This window comes from Kogia breviceps, chromosome 18 (assembly GCF_026419965.1).
Source record: "Kogia breviceps isolate mKogBre1 chromosome 18, mKogBre1 haplotype 1, whole genome shotgun sequence".
In the NCBI taxonomy this organism is placed as follows: Eukaryota; Metazoa; Chordata; class Mammalia; order Artiodactyla; family Physeteridae; genus Kogia; species Kogia breviceps.
In genome coordinates this window covers 9,028,717-9,047,521 of record NC_081327.1, presented here as the reverse complement: position 1 = coordinate 9,047,521, position 18,805 = coordinate 9,028,717, and the positions used below count along the sequence as shown (strand labels likewise).

At 47.0% G+C, this 18,805-nt stretch overlaps 1 non-coding gene across 1 annotated transcript; it reads right to left on the bottom strand.

The window, feature by feature from the left end:
• Window positions 1-14,807: 14,807 nt before the first annotated feature.
• Window positions 14,808-14,911, bottom strand: LOC131745668 (U6 spliceosomal RNA). Its single transcript, XR_009332402.1, has one exon. It is a non-coding gene; the product is annotated as a U6 spliceosomal RNA (small nuclear RNA).
• Window positions 14,912-18,805: the final 3,894 nt, after the last annotated feature.

Here is an 18,805-nt window from a genome sequence, read left to right as displayed (position 1 = left end):
GATTGGGGTTTGGGCATACCCTTATAGAGCAGTTCAGGAAACCCCAAGCATAGAAATAAACTGAAAGTAGGCTCTAGCCAAAGCCAGGGAAAACACCCTCAACCAGCCTCATGCAGAATTACAGCAGACTAATATAGACCAAACCTAAGTTCATAGTTGAAAACTGCAGAGTAGGACTTCCCTGGTGGTGCAGTGATTAAGAATCTCCCTGCCAATGCAAGGGACACTGATTTGAGCCCTGGTCCAGAAAGATCCCACATGCTGCGGAGCAACTAAGCCCGTGCGCCACAACCACTGAGCCTGCTCTCTAGAGCCTGCGAGCCACAACTACTGAGCCCATGCGCCGCAACTACTGAAGCCTGTGTGCTCTAGGGCCCGCGTGCCGCAACCACTAAGCCCGCATGTTGCAACTACAGAAGCCCAAGTGCCTAGAGCCCAGGCCCAGCAACAAGAGAAGCCACTGCAATGAGAAGCCCATGCACTGCGATGAAGCGTGGCCCCCACTCGCCACAACTAGAGAAAGCCCACGTGCAGCAACAAAGACCCAACACAGCCAAAATTAATTAATTAATTAATTATTTAAAAAAGAAAACTGCAAAATAGACCAGATGATAAAGTGATGAACCAGTATGGGCTGCTGGTTCCCTTCCCCAAATTTAACGTTGGAGAGACTGGAAAAAAGAAAGAAATCCGGATCCGAGGAATAACAAAATGTTGAGAAGTCCTCAGGGACAAAGAGGTGGTCTGACATAGTATTCTGCATCTTATTTCTTTGTAACAAATGACCCAAGATTTAGTGGCTTGCGACAGTTGTTTTATTATGCCCACAGATTCTGTGGGTCAGGAATTCCAGCAAGGCTCTGCTGGAAGATTCTTCAGTTCCCTGGAGTAATGACAGGTCACTCGTATTCAGCTGGCAAGTGGGTTGGCACAGAGGGTCCCAGAGACCTCACTCAGGTGGCTGGACTACAATGACTCAGAGATGAGGATTGCCGACTGGAGTGTCTGTATGTGGCCTTGAGCTTCCTTCTAACATGGCAGCCCCAAAGTCATCAGATTCCTTACATGGCAGCTCAGCACTCCAAATATATTTCATTAGGCAAAGTAGAAGCCCTTGGGTTTCATGCATGATCACTTCTGCTGTGTTCATTCAGTTATTAGCAAGTCACTAAGTCCAGCCAAGATTCAAAGGAGGGGGTGGAGGGGAAGGAGACATAGACCTTTGATGAATGAGAGTATCAGAATTTGTGGATCTATTTTGAAACCACTACAGTTAGATGGGGCAGTGGGTTGTGGAAGAGTCGTTGACTTTTTTGGTCCCTCTCTTTCACTGTTGTCTTGGGTAAACGATTGCCTGAGACATAAGAGCATCAGCCACTCAGACCCTCTGGGGAGCGTGAGGTCACATCAGGGTGCTCCAGATTACTATTTTATTTAATGGGTTATAACATATTACTCTCTATTCTGATGCTCAAATTGTGTCCAGTTTGGCCAGCAGGACCCCTTTTGAGCTGGCTTCTGTGTCCTATTGAGATTTCTTCACCATTCTTTGAATACTCTCTTGCCCTCTGGCACAAAATGATCTAGGCACATCTTGTTTTTTTCCTCTGCCTCAGCCTTGAAACCATCCATCTCTGCAAGGGTCCCTGGTTCCTTTTAGTGGGAAATGCTGTTTAGAAGCCGAGACGTGGGTGCTGGGTGGGCTCATTGCTAATGAGGTGTTGCTACTCCCAGGCCCTCTCAATGCACAGACCTAGAAGAAAAACACAAACGAGGCAAAAAACAAAATAACTATCCAATCCCCATACCACACACACATTTTAAAATAGACTTTATTTTTAGAGTAATTCACAGCAAAAGTGAGTAGAAAGTACAGAGAAGTCCCATATGCCCCCAACCCTAACCCTCACAGCCTCCCCCGCTATCAGTATCCCACACATCTAGTGTACATTTGTTACAATTGATAAACCTACGTCAACATCACTACCACCCAAAGTCTGTAGATTATATATTAGAGTTCACTGTTGTACATTCTTTAGGTTTGGACAAATGTATAAATGACGTATCTACCAGTAGAATGTCTACACAGAATAGTTTCCCTGCCCTAAAAATCCTCTGCGCTCTGTCAGTTCATCCCTCCCTTCCCCCAACCCCTGGCAGCCAATGATTTTTTTCATGTCTCTACAATTTTGCCTTTTCCAGAATATCATATAGTTGGAATCATACAGTATGTAGCCTTTTCAGGTTGGCTTCTTTTGCTTAGCAATATGCATTTACGTTTCCTCCATATCTTTTCACGGCTTAATAGCTCATATCTTTTTAGCACTGAATAATAACCCATTGTCTGGATGTACCTCAGTTTATTTATCCATTCACCTGCGGAAGGACATCTTGGCTGCCTCCAAGTTTGGGGCATTATGAATTTAAAGCTGCTCTGAACATTTGTGTGCAGGTTTTGGGGACGATATACGTTTTCAGCTCCTTTGGATAAATACCAAGAAGCATGATTGTTGGCACACACTTTTTATCTTTCTTTCTATTCCAATCCAACATTGCTGGTTTGTTCTAGTTTTCTCTAAGAGGGACTTTTAGAGGGCAAAATCCTACAGATTTCGAAAGAACGGAAGAAGATGCAACGGCAAGAATGCTTGGAAAGATGAAAAGCACCTAGATGAGTGAAAAGATCTTAGCAGTCCTGAGAAAAATAACCTAGAAGAGGACAACAGCTGAGAACCAGCTTTAAGCAGCAAAATTCCCTCAAATTTTAGGAGTTGTTTGAAACAGCTACAGTGTAAGTGGGAAGGCAAAAATAAGACGAGTTGATTGAAAGTGTTTAAGAAGCAGCCAGATCCCTGTTAGCCTCTCCTAACTGCAGATGAGGCAACCACACCTCCTGTGTTCTGGAAAAAGCCCGGGGATTCATCCAGGGGGTGGGGGCCGGCTGGAGGGGAAATAAGAGGATATTTGGCCTGGAGTCGGGTATGGGGGAGATCAGTCCATTCTGAAAACAGGCAGACTAAGAGCATGAATGTATACTCTTTCTCTACCTGAGGTAAAACAGAAAAACTAAGATACAGACATGTAAGCTTCCTGTTAGAGTTGGCCGATGCCCTGCCTTGAGCTGGGCCAATTTACACACCTCCCCCCACCAAACTCCCTGTGGAAGTGCCCGCTTCCTTCCAATGGCAAATAGCGTCAGCAACGGATTTTATCTTTGCCAATCTCATAGGTGAAAAACGGTACTCAGGGTAGTTTTAAATGGCAGGAAACGAAATTAAAACCATAGTGGGACAGGCATTTCACGCCTATCAGATTGGCAACATTTTTAAAGTCTAACAATACTGATTGTTGGTGAGGAGGTGAAACAACAACATTTACACCCTGTGGGTGAGAACGGACATTGACATGACCCCCTGGGGAGACAGCCTAAAGATAGCTGATGTTGTACCACCCACTGCACACCCCAGTGCGTGTTCTTTGTTTTTGTTTTTTTTAAATTGCGGTACGCGGGCCTCTCACTGCTGTGGCCTCTCCCGTTGCGGAGCACAGGCTCCGGACACGCAGGCTCAGCGGCCATGGCTCACGGGCCCAGCCGCTTCGCGGCCTGTGGGATCTTCCCGGACCGGGGCACGAACCCGCGTCCCCTGCATCGGCAGGCGGACTCTCAACCACTGCGCCGCCAGGGAAGCCCTGCTCTTTGTTGGTAGAAACACTGGTAACTAAGTGCCCATTAACAGGAGAATGAAGATATAAGTTTTGGTATATTGACAGAGTGGAAAGCTATACAGCAATGAAACTGAATTAACTAAAGATATAAGCATAAACATGGATGAATCCCCCCGACATAACATCAGCAGACCACAGCAAGCTGCAGAAGAATACATTCAGGATGTTATCCTTCATCTAAAGTTTAAAAATAAGCAATTTTTTGCTTATTAAAAAGTTAAAAAAAATTAAAAATAACCAATCCACTGGTATGGATTGCTGGGTTTGTAAGCACGTGCCCTACAAGTTTAAAGGAATGTGGGAGCAATAAAAGAATGCCCCAGTTGCGATGTTGGTTGCTTCTGGTGGGTAAGGAGAAGGCTGTTATCCAGGAGGAGTAATTGGCAGGTTTCACCTAAATTGAAGACATTTTGCCCTTGAACTGGATGGTCAGGACAGGGGTGTTCATTGTTCCTTGTAAGATTAGCACGTTGTAAATATTTCATAAGGCAAATGAGAAATGAGGGTAGGTGTCCCAGGCAGAGGGAACAGCAGGGATGAGGATCTTGAGGCAAAGAGCCGGGTGCACAGGGAGTGAAATGTGACGAGACGGTCTGCAGGGGCCAGACCAGGCTGGGGCCCCCTTAAGAACTGTGTTCCTTTCTCCGGAGAACAACGGAATCATGGAAGGAATTTAAGCGTGTAAGTTACGCGATCAGAGTTGCACTTTGAAATGATTATATCAGCTACTGGATGAAAAGCAGACAGAAGCAGGAGTGGGAGCGGTGAGTCCAGTCAGGAGTGGTGACAAATTGAAATTACAACAGAGTGAGACCAGTTCAGGGGTTCAAAAACGGAGTCAAGCGGCCGTTGATTGAGCATCTGGTCTCAGACACCTCTCTGCACCACTGAGAACCTGAACTTCTTTTTTTTTTTTTTTTTTTTGGCGGTACGCGGGACTCTCACTGTTGTGGCCTCTCCCGTTGCGGAGCACAGGCTCCGGACGCGCAGGCTCAGCGGCCATGGCTCACTGGCCAGCCGCTTCGCGGCACGTGGGATCCTCCTGGACCGGGGCACGAACCCGCGTCCCCTGCATCGGCAGGCGGACTCTCAACCACTGCGCCACCAGGGAAGCCCTGAACTTTCTCTGAACTGTGCCAGATCCGAGGACACCAACAGCTGTAGTCAGAACAATACCTTCCAGCTGCAGCCTTTTCCTCTCAAGTTCTCTCCTTGTAACTATGCAACCATTTCGGACCCCAACCAATCCTTACTTTAACAAGCACCCTTACTGCTCGCCAGCTCCAATTATAACGCTTGAGAAACAACTCATGTAACTAACTGTAACTTTGCAAGTTTGCTTTTATAAGCCTCCCCTATTTTGTAATCCAGCGGGAAACAATTCAAGTGCTTCTTGAATCTGTGTCTCCCGGGCTGCAGTCCAAACAAAGCCCCAATAAACATCTATTTATTTCAATCACGTCTTTGTTTCTGAAATTTTGCCCAACAGTAGGTTGGCGTAAGGACCCAGGTGAGGCGCAACGGTGGCTTAGATCACCTTCCAAACCTGCAAGTACAGGGATCTGGAGACAAGTGGCTGGAGTCAAGAACTGGCTAGGAGGTGAAATCAATAGACCTGCTGAAGGGTGATGGAGGGGAGGAGGAGGTCAAGGATGACTCCTAGCTTTCTGGCTTGAGCCCCTGAATGGATGGAGGTATAGAAAATATGGTTTCCTATTGTCACCGTATCAAATTACCACAGATTTAGTGGCTTGAAACAACATAGAGGGCTTCCCTGGAGGCGCAGTGGTTGGGAGTCTGCCTGCCAGTTCAGGGGACACGGGTTCGAGCCCTGGTCCAGGAAGATCTCACACGCCGCGGAGCAACTAAGCCCGTGAGCCACAACTACTGAGCTTGTGCTCTAGGGCTCGCGAGCCACAACTACTGAAGCCCATGCGCCTAGAGCCTGTGCTGTGCCACAAGAGAAGCCACCACAATGGGAAGCCCGCGCACCGCAACAAAGAGTAGCCCCCGCTCGCCGCAACTAGCGAAAGCTCGTGCGCAGCAACGAAGACCCAACGCAGACAAAAATTTTAAAAAATTAAAATTAAAAAAAAGCTTTAAAACAAAAAACAACATAGATTTGGGGACTTCCCTGGTGGTCCAGTGGGTAAGACTGTGTGCTCCCAAAGCAGGGGGCCAGGGTTCGATCCCTGGTCCGGGAACTAGATCCCACGCACATGCCGCAACTAAGACCCGCCGCAGCCAAAATAAATAAATAATTACATAAAATTTTAACAACCCGATGTGGATTTATTATCTTACAGTCCAGGAGGTCAGAAATCCTAAAATCAGTGTATCAAGAGGACTGCATTCCTCCTGGAGCTCTAGGGGAGAATCCATCTCCTTGCCTTTTTCCAGATTCTGGGGGCTGCCTGCTTTCCTTGGCTTATGGCCACTTCCTCCACCTTCAGAGAACCACAGCATCTTCAGATCTCTCTCTCTCTGCTGAGGTTGTCACATTGCCCTCTCTCTTCTGTCAAATCTCCCTTTGCCTCCCTCTTATTAAGGATACTTGTGATTCTATTTTGAGCCCATCTGGATAATCAGGATAATCCCCACCTCAAGATCCTTAATTTGGTCACAGCTTCAAAAGTTCCTTTTGCCATGGAAGGTAGCTGTCACAGGGTCCAGGGCTCGAGACCTGGAGATCACTGGAGGGCATTATTCAGCCTACCATACCCCCCTGAACCAAGGAGCTCAGTCAAGGGCACAAGCCATGCTGGGGGGGGGGGGTGGTGAGTGCCCTGTCCTTGTCAGAAGGCCTCAGGGCAACTGAACTGGCCCCAGATCTCTGCTTGCCCTTGCTCTGGCTAAGTCCTTCCCCGGTTCTAGCCCGAGGGAAGCATGAGGGCTGGCTGAGCCCAATTCACTTCCTGCTTCTTGAGGTGGTGGAGCTCAGTGGTGAAAAGTGTGGCCTCTAGAGCTCGCCTGCCTGGATTCAGGTCTGAGCTTTGCCACCTCTGAGCCGTGTGACTTCGGAAAAATTGTTTCATTTCCCTGTGCATCTCCTTATTAGTATTATGGACTGACTTGTGTCTTCTCAAAATTCATGTGTTGAAAGCCTAATCCCCAGGAGCTCAGCACGTGACCGACCGTTTTTGGAGATAGAGCTTTCAAAGAGGTGACTAGGTTAAATGAGGTCTTTAGGGTGGGTCCTAATCCAATCCAGCTGATGTCCACTAAGAAGGGGAAATTTGGACACAGAACAGGGAGAAACACCAGGCACATGCAGAGGAGAGACCATGTGGGGTCACCTCGAGAAGGTGGCTGTCTGCAAGCCAGGAAGAGAGGCCTCAGAGGAAACCAAACCTGCTGACACCTTGATCTTGGACTTCCAGACTCTGGAATTGTGAGAAAACAAATTTCTCATGCCTAAGCAACCCAGTTGGTAGAATTTTGTTATGGCAGCCCTAGCAAACGAATACATCTATTAAGTCAGGTTAAGACCATGATCCCTCTCCTAGGATCGTTATAAATGTGTGAGGTCCTGAGCTTACAGATAGGGCTGTCATTTGTTGTGTTCAATGTGCTAGACGTTGGGAAAACAGCAGTATTTGAATAAGGAAGACTGTTTGGATCGTCTACTGCTACACGACATAGCACCCTGAAACTCAGTGGCTTGATACAACAGCACTCACTTACGAGCTGTCCTGGGTTTACTGGGCTCAGCTGGGTGGTTCTGCTGCATGTGGTGACAGCGGGGGCTGCAGTCATCTGGATGCTTCACTAGACTTTATTTATTTATTTATTTTATTTTTGGCTGTGTTGGGTCTTTGTTGCTGCGCGTGGTTTTTCTCTAGTTGCGGCGAGCGGGGGCTGCTCTTCGTTGCGGTGCCCGGGCTTCTCCCTGAGGTGGCTTCTCTTGTTGTGGCTCGCGGGCTCAGTAGTTGTGGCTCACAGGCTCTAGGACGCAGGCTCGGTAGTTGTGGCGCACGGGCTCAGTTGCTCCGCGGCATGTGGGATCTTCCTGGACCAGGGCTCGAACCCGTGTCCCCTGCATCGGCAGGCGGATTCTTAACCACCGTGCCATCAGGGAAGTCCCCTTAACTAGCCTTTAAATGCCCCAAACGGCTCACTCACATGGCTCTTGGCCGGAAGCTCAGCTGGGGCCCACCTCAGTCTCCTCCTTGGGGCTCCTCCAGGTGTCACCTGGGTTTCAGGTTTCCACGTGTATGGAAAGCAGATGATGTCGATATTTTAAGGCCAGCCTCGGAAATTACAGTCATTTCCATCTTGTGCTAGTGGCCAAAGCAAGCCTCACGGCCAAGGCCAGATTCTAATGGGAAGGCCTCCACAGGGGCTGAGTCCCGGGGAAGGGTTCCTTGACGGCTTTCTGTGGAAAGTGGCTGCCACACCAATAAAGATGGTTGCCTCACATCACATTCTAGCTCAGGGCCTTTTGATTGAAAGTTGGGCTGGGAGTTCCCTGGTGGTCTAGTGGTTAGGATTTGGTGCTTTCGCTGCTAAAAAAAAAAAAAAAAAAAAAGTCAGACTGTCACGGATGCTCCTGCTATCCCGTGGAAGCAGGAAATTAGCACTTATTTCATGAGGCAGCCTTTTTTTTTAAACTTTTTTTGGGGAAATTATTATGGGAAAATTGCAAAAACTGGACTGAGATACCCATATAACCCTTTACCCAGCTTCCCCTAATATTAGCATCTCACATAACTAGAGTCCAATTATCAAAAGCCGGAGATTAACATTGGTACAAAACCAGTAACTCAATGACAGACTTTAGCAGTTTTCCCTTTAATGTCCTTTTTTCTGTTCCAGAAACCAATCCAGGATCCAAAATTGCATTTAGTGGTTCTTCTTCCTGAGTGTCCCCCAATCACTCCTTATCTTCCAAGGCCTTGGCACTTTTTTTTTTGGATGTGGACCATTTTTAAAGTCGTGATTGAATTGGTTACAATATTGCTTCTGCTTTATGTTTTGGTTTTTTTGGCCACGAGGCATGTGGGATCTTAGCTCCTCAACCAGGGATTGAACCCACACCCCCTGCATTGGAAGGCAAAGTCTTAACCACTGGACCACCAGGGAAGTCCCAACCTTGGCACTTTGAAAGGATATCGATCAGTTATTTTGTAGAACATCCCTCAGTTTGGGTTTGTCTGAGGTTCCTTCATGATTATATTGACAATGTGCATTTTTGTCAAGAATATCCCAAAAGTGACGTTTTGCTCCTTGGTGTGTTATATTGAGGGTACATGATGTAGGTATGTCTTATTACAAGGTGATATTAATATTGATTACTTGGTTAAGGTGGTGTCTGCTGGGTTTCTTCAGTGTGAGGTTACTATTTTTCCATTGTAATTGACAAATGTCTTGGGGCAGATACTTTGAGACTATGCAAATGTCCTGTTTCTCCTCAAACTTTTGCCCACTAATTTTAGCATCCATCAGTAGATCTTGCCTGCAACAATTTTGATCAGGCAGTCTTTTAAATCTCTTTTTTTTGTGTGGCATAAATTATGTGTGTGTTGGGGAGGTTGGGGGATCTGACACTACTGTAGGGGAGGAGGGACTTCCTTCTACCCTCTTAGGTTCAGTGGCCGGGTCTGTAAACTAAACTGACAACAGGCAGATTAGCAAGAGAAAAGTCATACAGATTTATTAATTTTCAATTTTTTGTGCACAGGGGTATCATACAAAAAAAAGTGAGTACCTCCCCCCCAAAAAAAAGTGAAATCTGAGAGTTTTCATACCATCTTAATAGGGGAAAGGGAGGGGAAGAGAGGTCACATATGGGAGAGAAAGTGATTTTTACAGAAGATCAACGGGCCCTTAGGAGAACAGATGGGAGAAATGAGAGTTTGTGTCAATGTTTGTCTAGATTTGGTGCCAACTTCTAGTCTCCTCTCCTGGGATAAAAGTCAATCTTCCCTGGTTGATGAAATTTCCAGAGAGGCAATTTATGGCAACTCCATTTTTTCTGAAGAGGATCTAATTTTAGACAGGCATAGGAAGTTCAGAGAAAGCCTCTGCATGTGTTCATTCTCAAATGTCTTCACCTCAAAACAGTCCTTATGCAAATATGGCATATTTTGATCTCCTAAATTTCCCCCATCTGAAGCTTTGTCCGAAGATTCACGTATTAAAAGTTGAGTGGTTGGCTGTGGAGAGAAGCTTCAGGTTAGCAGTTGAGTGGCAAGAGATCTGCGAAGTGAGATACAAACATAGATTAGCATGAGAATAAACAAACAGCAGAGAATAAATCTAAGAATGCTTCTCCACATCCCAGTAAACCAGCCTCCCAATCTGGGGAATAGGTCAGTCCAATAAAATGGCTGAGACTCATTTAATGGATGGAGAGTGTTTATCTTCTTTCTTTCTTTCTTTTTTACTTTTTGGCCACGCAGTGCAGCATGCGGGATCTCAGTTCCTGACCAGAGATCAAACCCGCTCCCCCTGCAGTGGAAGCACGGAGTCTTAACCACTGGACCGCCAGGGAAGTCCCCTATCTTTTCTCTCTCTTTTTTAAAAAAATGTTTATTATTATTATTATTATTATTTTGGCTGCGTCAGGTCTTTAGTTGTGGCACGCAGAATCTTCATTGCTGCACGTGGGATCTTTTGCAGCGTGCGGGCTTCTCTCTAGTTGTGGCGTGCGGGTTTTCTCTCTCTAGTTGTGGCGCGCGGGCTCTGTAGTTTGCGGCACGCGGGGCTCTCTAGTTGAGGTGCGCCGGCTCAGTAGTTGTGGCGCGCGGGCTTAGATGCCCCGCAGCATGTGGGATCTTAGTTCCCCCACCAGGGATCAAACCCCTGCCCCCTGCAATGGAAGCACGAAGTCTTAACCATTGGGCCGCCTGGGAAGTCCCCTATCTTCTCTTTTAAAAGGTGTAAACTAGACGCTGTTTGTCCTGTCGGATTCCCATAAAGGCAGCATTTTCTGCCAATGATTTCACAAGCGCCTCCTTGCTTGCAGTCAGTGTACCCAGGGTGGGACAATTTGGGGATACAACAGAGGCTAAACTATTACCTTCTGATTAGAGCACTTGCAATGTCTGCATATGCTATCGAACTCCTGTTCTACGACCACGGAAGATTTAGGATCTCCTTTTCCAACTTTTCCCCGAAGTTGGAAATAAGACTGTCACCACTGAAACCATCCCGGCCATACACAAGTGGATTTTCTATGTCTTCTCGTCTTTGTGAACGAAGGAGCACACATCTGTAATGTGCTGGCATTTAAGGTGCACAGCCTGGCGATGGAGGGAACCCGGTATCCGAGTCACACTGTCCTGACCGTTTAGTTAGGAAGATACCCTATCACCACAGGAGAGAAAAAGGTAGGTGTGGTTCACCAACAGGGTCAGAGTAAAACCGACAGTTCCCTAGGCTCGGAGAGGTTCACAACCTTTGTCCTTTGGTCATATCCCCACCGGGACACCTGCGTTCTCCACGTGCTTCTGTCCACTTGCAAGAGTGCTGCCAGACCAGGTTCACGGGCCCAACACACAGCAAGCCAAACGCGGAGGTGCCGAGGTTTGCAGCACAGAAGGGGTTATTCTCCTCCCAAGGCAGCCAAGCGAGCAGACCGGGAGACCAGATCTCAAACCCGCCCCCCCAAAGGCGAGGGGCTCGGGATATTGATGGGCCAAAGAAGCAGGGTGGTCTTAGGTGGGGGAAAGGGGATGGGAGGGAGGGAGAAGGTGAGGTAATCGGTGTTCTGCGCAGGCGTATCTAAGTTACCTTCTTCTTCACGGGATGCAAGAGCAAACTCGGGGGAATTGGGGGCTGTGACGTCAGAAGGTCACCCATCCAACAAGCAAGTCTGTTCTGTGCAGACTTCTATCGGCCATGTTGGTTGCGTCTGGTTTCGGCCAGTTTTGTTGTATTATAAGCAGAGGGGCTTATAACAAGCTATTCCCTTAGCTACTGCCGTGTTAGACAAGCTCTAGACTTTCTGTTAGTCACCAGTTTCTGTTATGGGTTTGTTTGTTTGTTTTGTTTTGTTTGTTTGTTTTGCGGTACGCGGGCCTCTCACTGTTGTGGCCTCTCCCGTTGCGGAGCACAGGCTCCGGACGCGCAGGCGCAGCGGCCATGGCTCACGGGCCCAGCCGCTCCGCGGCATGTGGGATCTTCCCGGACCGGGGCACGAACCCGTGTCCCCTGCATCGGCAGGCGGACTCTCAACCACTGCGCCACCAGGGAAGCCCGAGTATGACTTGTTGAAGGCTCAGATGATGGTTAGTATGTTTTTAGCAAGAAAGTATTTTTAAATTCAGGTAGGCACATTTTTTTAGACATTATGCTATTGCACACTTAATAGACTATAGTGTGAACATAACTTTTATATGCACTGGGAAACCAAAACATTCTTGTGACTCGCTTTATTGCAATATTCACTTTATCACGGTGATCTGGAACCAAACTCGAAATATCTCCAAGGTCTTGCCTGTACCAGTTAGTTCTTGTACATAGCGAGTCATAGCATCAAATTGCTTACTCAAGTCTCCATAATGTTCACTCCGTGGAGGAAATGCCAGCAGAAAAACAAACAAACGGGAGAAATAAATGCCAGTAGGCATAGGGTGCCCCAGAACGATTTCAACAGTTAACCATGTCTCTTATTGTATTTGGTGTATTTTATATTTTTATAAGGGCCAGGGGTAATGCTTCTAGTTAAGTTCTTGCCAGATTTTTTTCCTGAAGTCCTTTTTAGGTCAAGATTTTTATGTTCCACTTGCCCGGATGATTGAGGATGTTACAAGGCATGACATTTTAAGGAGCATCCCAGAGTTTGTGCGAAGCAAGCAGCTTGTTTCTGCTGTAAATTTATTTATGTATTTATTTCCACCGTTCCTTGGTCTGATTCCAGCCACAGAGGAATACCAAACTGAGGGATAATCTCGGTTATTCACCTCTTGTCCACTGTCATGGCGTCAGCACATCTAGTTGGATAACCTCCAGGCCCTCCAGTAAACATGCAATCAGCAAACGGCGGAAATAGCCTGAAGCTGGAGGTCAATGTATGGAATCTGTGCGGGCCAGTGCAAGGGTCACTGTGGACCTTGGAGGATTTCCTGAGATAAGCTGTTCTCCAGAGACCTGCTGAGAGTCCCAAACAGCACATCAGGAAATACTTTGGTTAGAAATTTTATGGATGCTGAGGCAGAACCCATTGTCCTTTAGTTGCTTTGCTGCCGCCAATCTGCACTCAGTTTCCACCTAATGGGAGATAAGGCAGCCAGAAGGTCAAATTATAGCTCAATAAAAAAAAAAAAAAGAAAGGGGGGGCCACTGGAAGTCCATTTGGCCCAGTGTATAATCCGCTAGTGAATGTTTGGTTCATTTTTTTAAAAACTGAGGTGTAATTGACTTTTTTTTTTTTTTTTCCCTTGGGTGCATCTTGGCCTGTGGGATCTTAGTTCCGGGTTTAAAGTGTTACAGCGATGGAAGATGATGGTGGGGGGGGGGGTTCCTAGGGCCACTGTGTAGAGAGGGGCCGTGTCATAGGAAAAGCAGGGAGAGCAGAGGGGACTGGGGAGCCCCGTGTGAGGGTGGTGGACCAGGGGGCCGTGCCTGATGCCACAGGGTCTAAACTGACCTGGGAAATACGCGACAGGACTTATCCGAGAAGCCGAAAGTTGTTCTAAAATACCTACAGCGATTCCACCATCTTCATGGCAATAGAGGTGAAGAGCTTCGTCAAAATGAGATCAGCCAAGAGCTGGGGCTGTGGACAATGATCATTTTAAAGTTTCAGGGGACCGATGTTCACTGCAGCATTATTTACAATAGCCAAGATATGGAAGCAACCTAAATGTCCATCCACAGAGGAATGGATAAAGAAGATGTGGTATATGTATATGCAATGGAATATTACTCAGCCATAAAAAAGAACGAAATAATGCCATTTGCAGCAACATGGATGGACCTAGAGATTGTCACACTGAGTGAAGTAAGTCAGACAGAGAAAGACAAATATATGATATCACTTATACGTGGAATCTAAAAAAATAATACAAATGAACTTATACACAAAAGAGAGACCCACAGACATAGAAAACAAACTTATGGTTACCAAAGGGAAAGGGGGGGAGGGATAAGTTAGGAGTTTGGAAATTAACATAAACACACTAGTGTATATAAAATAGACAGCCAACAAAGACCTATGGTATAGCACAGGGGTTTTGCAATAACCTATAAGGGAAAAGAATCTGAAAAAGAATAGATATATAAGGATATGTATAACTGAATGACGCTTCTGTACACTTGAAACTAACACAACATTGTAAATCAGCTACGCCTCAGTTACAAGAAAACAGTCTCAGAGGAGGTTCACGCTTCCGAGGGCCAGGACATGGGCTCCAAGTAGCATCTGGAAGGAGGACAAATGAAGCTTGAACGAGGGCAGCAAAAATAAGAATCCGTTGGCGGCAGTAGCCAGGTGCGTCAGGGATGTACACGGCTGCTCTTTTGATTTGGGGAGAGGGATGGACAGAAGTGATTTAAGGCGTTTTGGGGTGGAGTCTTTTGAGTCCCCTGCAATAACTCCTGTCCTGAGTAGGTGGCAGTGGTTAGCACCCACTGAAACATAGATCTGAAAGCTCTCTGGTCTTGTCTAGTGATTGCCCTAAGGAGAACGAGAGGGTCTGTCTGCTCGTCTAGTTACAGAGTAAGAGACCACCCATGTACTGAGCAAGGGTGGGGTCTGGGGTAAAGGCTACAAAGCGAAGTCAACTGTAAGGACTTGGGAAGCTAATAGAGGAAGACACGCAACATCCCTGAGGTACATGAGTCCATGTTAATTGTCTCCCTCTAAACGTAATTGCAGAGAGAAATTGTGAGTGAGGGATCAAGAGCAGGGGACAGAAAGCTGAGCAGAGGTCAATCACTGTAAACCAGGCTGCGTCAGCGGGGGTTGATGAGAGGATAGAGGCTGGATTAGGGACTCTGGGCTGGAGAGGGGTGGCGAGAGTTTACAGATTTCCCCCCTTGTACAAATACTAAAATAAATAAAAAATTATAAACACCTTTATTGCAGTATAATTGCTTTACAATGCTGTGTTAGTTTCTGCTTTATAACAAAGTGAAAAAATTTGGAACACTTCACAAATTTGTGTGTCATCCTTGTGCAGGGGCCATGCTAATCTCTGTATCGTTCCAATTTTAGTATATGTGCTGCCGAAGTGAGCACATAAATAAATTTTTTAAAAAAGAAATTCAGTTCCCAATCCTCTATCTTTTAAAAAAATATTTATTTATTTAGGCTGCGCTGGGTTTTAGTTGCAGCACACGGGATCTTTAGTGTCGGCATGCAGGCTTCTTAGTTGTGGCATGCAGGCTCCTTAGTTGTGGCATGCAGGCTCTAGTTCCCCAGCCAGGGATCGAACCCGGGCCCCTTGCATTGGGAGCACGGAGTCTCACCCACTGGACCACCAGAGAAGTCCCCCGATCCTCTATCTTAAGTTAAATGTTGGGTGCTGGGGTGTGACTGAGGATAGACTGACCTTGTCCTTGATGGGGAATTGCCCCTAGAAGGGGGAGAACAGACCCTCTGAGGGCTCGGTGTTCTAGGATGATTGCTTTTTTGTTGTTGTTTTTTTGGCTGTGTTGGGTCTTCGTTGCTGCGCGCGGGCTTTCTCGAGTTGAGGCGAGTGGGAGCTACTCTTCGTTGCGGTGCGCGGGCTTCTCATTGCGGTGGCTTCTCTTGTTGCGGAGCACAGGCTCTAGGCGTGCGGACTTCAGTAGTTGTGGCATGCGGGCTCGGTAGTTGTGCTTGCAGGCTGTAGAGCACAGGCTCAGTAGTTGTGGCACGTGGGCTTAGCTGCTCCACAGCATGTGGGATCTTCCTGGACCAGGGCTCGAACCCATGTCCCCTGCGTTGGCAGGCGGATTCTTAACCACTGCACCAGGGTTAGTCCCGGGGAAGTCCCCTGGATGGTTGCTTTTTAAGGTTTCCTTTATTTTAAGTTCAGGACAACTGTTTTCCCAATGCCTGGCTTTTTACAGAATGTGCAGTTGTCTTGGGACAAAGGCAAGGACTGTGTTTTTCGATTGCTTTTTCTTCCTGCTTTCCTGCAGGCTATTTTGCAGTCTCTGTAATAACATTGAGAGATTGTCTATCCCAACTGCAAGATTTTGGATTTGCCTCTTTACATCAGGGAGAAGATTTCCAACTAAAGCAGAAATCAAAAGATTTCTGTGAGCTGGGGCTTTGGGGTTTGCTGCAGTATCTCTTTGAAAAGTCTGCGTACACCTCCCACAGAGATCTGGGGATGTTTGAGTGCACAAGTCAACCTGGAACCAGTTCACCTTTGGAGGAAAGGCCTTCAGCGTCATTCCCATCAGCCTCTACCTGCATCATTTCCTGGTCATTTGCAGGAGGGCCTGGGCAGGATTGGCCACCAGTTTCCCCGGTGTGGGGAGTTTTCTCCAGGAGGTCTTGGCGTATAGCTATAGTATAATCACGGGTGGAAAGAACAGCCCTTGCAAGCTGCCCCTATGAGCAGGGTTATAAATGGCCACTAATCTTTCTAGCTCCTCTCAACATTTGGCAGGATCTTCTGAAAGCGGGAGTAAAGGGGCTTTGTAGTTTAAAAGAACTGCTGGTGTCCAGGGCATGAGATCTTTGTGTTGGGGGTCCAGGATACATTCACCAAGCCCTTTGCCTGGGAAAGCCTGAAGCTGATGAGTTTTTTGTTGTTGTTGTTTTTTAGGTTTTTTTTGCGGTATGCGGGCCTCTCACTGTTGTGGCCTCTCCCGTTGCGGAGCACAGGCTCCGGACGCGCAGGCTCAGCGGCCACGGCTCACGGGCCCAGCCGCTCCGCGGCACGTGGGATCCTCCCGGACCGGGGCACGAACCCGTGTCCCCTGCATCGGCAGGCGGGCTCTCAACCACTGCGCCACCAGGGAAGCCCGCTGATGAGTTTTGATTATAGAGCCCTGGGAAGTACTCCTAATTGCCAGAGATGGCAAGACAGGTCCTGAAGCCCCTGCCAGGTTTTCTTCCTCAATATCAGTATTTACATAAATAACCTATATCCCCCAGGCCTGGAGGATCCTGCCAGAGTGCTTTCTGGAATTCTTGCAGGGAGAGGGAACTTAATGCTCGCAGCTGGGTGTTAGAGAGATTTTCTGGGGAGGTTGGAGGAGTTTTAGGAATTAAAGGAATTTGCTGAGGAGGTGAGATTAGATTTGGGGAGAGGGATTTGGGGCAGGGAGCCAGAGATCCAAAGATCTTCTGGAGGGTCAGGGACAGGGAGTTGGTTATAAAGGGGCATATAGGAGGGTGGAAAAGGGGAATTTATGGGGGCTGTGGATTTTCATTTTTGTTCTAAGTCTGATTTCTGTTTTTTACTCTTGTTAAAGGAGTCCCTAAGGTTAGCCAGAATGCTCTTTTGTGTCCTTCTATCAACTTGACCTTGGTAACAATAGGACACTTATTTAGGATGAGAGGTCTCTAAAATCTGTTTTGTTTTGTTTTTTTTTGCTGCTTCGGGTCTTAGTTGTGGCACATGGGCTCTTTGTTGCGCGCGGGCTTCTCTCTAGTTGTGGCCTGTGGGTTTTCTCTTCTCTAGTTGTGGCGCATGGGCTCCAGGGCACGTGGGCTCTGTAGTTTGCAGCACGCTGGCTCTCTCATTGAGGCGTGCAGGCTCAGTAGTTGTGGTACCCGGCCTTAGTTGCCCTGGGGCATGCAGGCTCTTAGTTCCCCGACCAGGGATCGAACCCACGTCCCCTGCATTGGAAGGCAGATTCTTTACCACTGGACCACCAGGGAAATCCCCTCTAAAATCTTTAAGAAATGTAAGTGTTTTTCCAAATCAAAGGATCATTCATCTCACCATTGATGGGTAGGATCTTCAAAGGTGTATCCATTCTACTAGTGACTCAATCCACTAAGCCTTTTTATGGCAAGACGCAGAGGTAATTTTCCTGGCTTCGAATAAATGTTCACCATAGATCCAGGAGGCATCACCCAAATTGGTTGCAGAAGACATACCTCCCATGATGCAAAAGGCCACTCCCACAGATAGCCCTTAAGGAGGCAAAGATCCTTATTGCCACAGGTGGTAAAAAATATTTATGAAAACTCATGTCTCCAGTCTCCCACAGAAATGAGACACTTCCAGTCACAGACCTGGTAATCTGTGACTACGGGCAGTCAATACTGGGATGGGATTTTTCCAGCACCGACAAGGCAACAAGGTTAGAGCAACACAGCCCCAAGGGACTTGGGCTCCTAATTGCAAAGAACTCCCCTGAGAGCTGGCACCATCAGAGAAAGGAAATGCTGCTTGTCACTTTGCATCTGGGGTTCCTACACCCGGCTGGCGAGCCACCTGATGCCAGCCGCGCCCCCCAGCTGGGCAAACCAGAGAGAGTGTTCTCACTGGTTACAAAGCCAAGCTCTCAGGACACCAGAGGAGATGAAAGGAGAGTTCCATCGGGTTTGTTTCTTTTATGGATGACCCACAGCAAAGTTTGTCTAGATAGATGCCAGTCTGGGAACTGTAAACCCACCAGGCTGTGAGGCCAGCTCAAACCCCAGGCTTGTAGAGCCTTTGCCTTTCTTCTACCTTATGATTCTCCTAATGACAATCAACACAAGAGACAACCATCATCAAAAAGTCTACAAATAATAAATGGTGGAGAGGATGTGGAGAAAAGGGAACCCTCCTGCACTGTTGGTGGGAATGTAAATTGGAGTAGCCACTATGGAGAACAGTATGGAGGTTCCTCAAAAAAAACCATAGAGCTACTATACGATCCAGCAGTCCCACTCCTGGGCATATATGCAGAGAAAACTCTAATTTGAAAAGACACGTGCACCCCAGTGTTCATAGCAGAAATTAAGAAAACATACCATCTACAATAGCATCAAAAATAATTTAAAAATAGGAATAAACTTAACCAAGGAGGCAGAAAAACTTGTACACTGAAAACCATAAAACATCGCTGAAAGAAATTAAAGAAGACACAAATGAATAAATAGAACGACATCCTGTTTTCATGGATTGGAAGTCTTAATATTGTTAAGATATCAATCAGTATTACCCAAAGTGATCTATAGATTCAATGCAATCTCTAT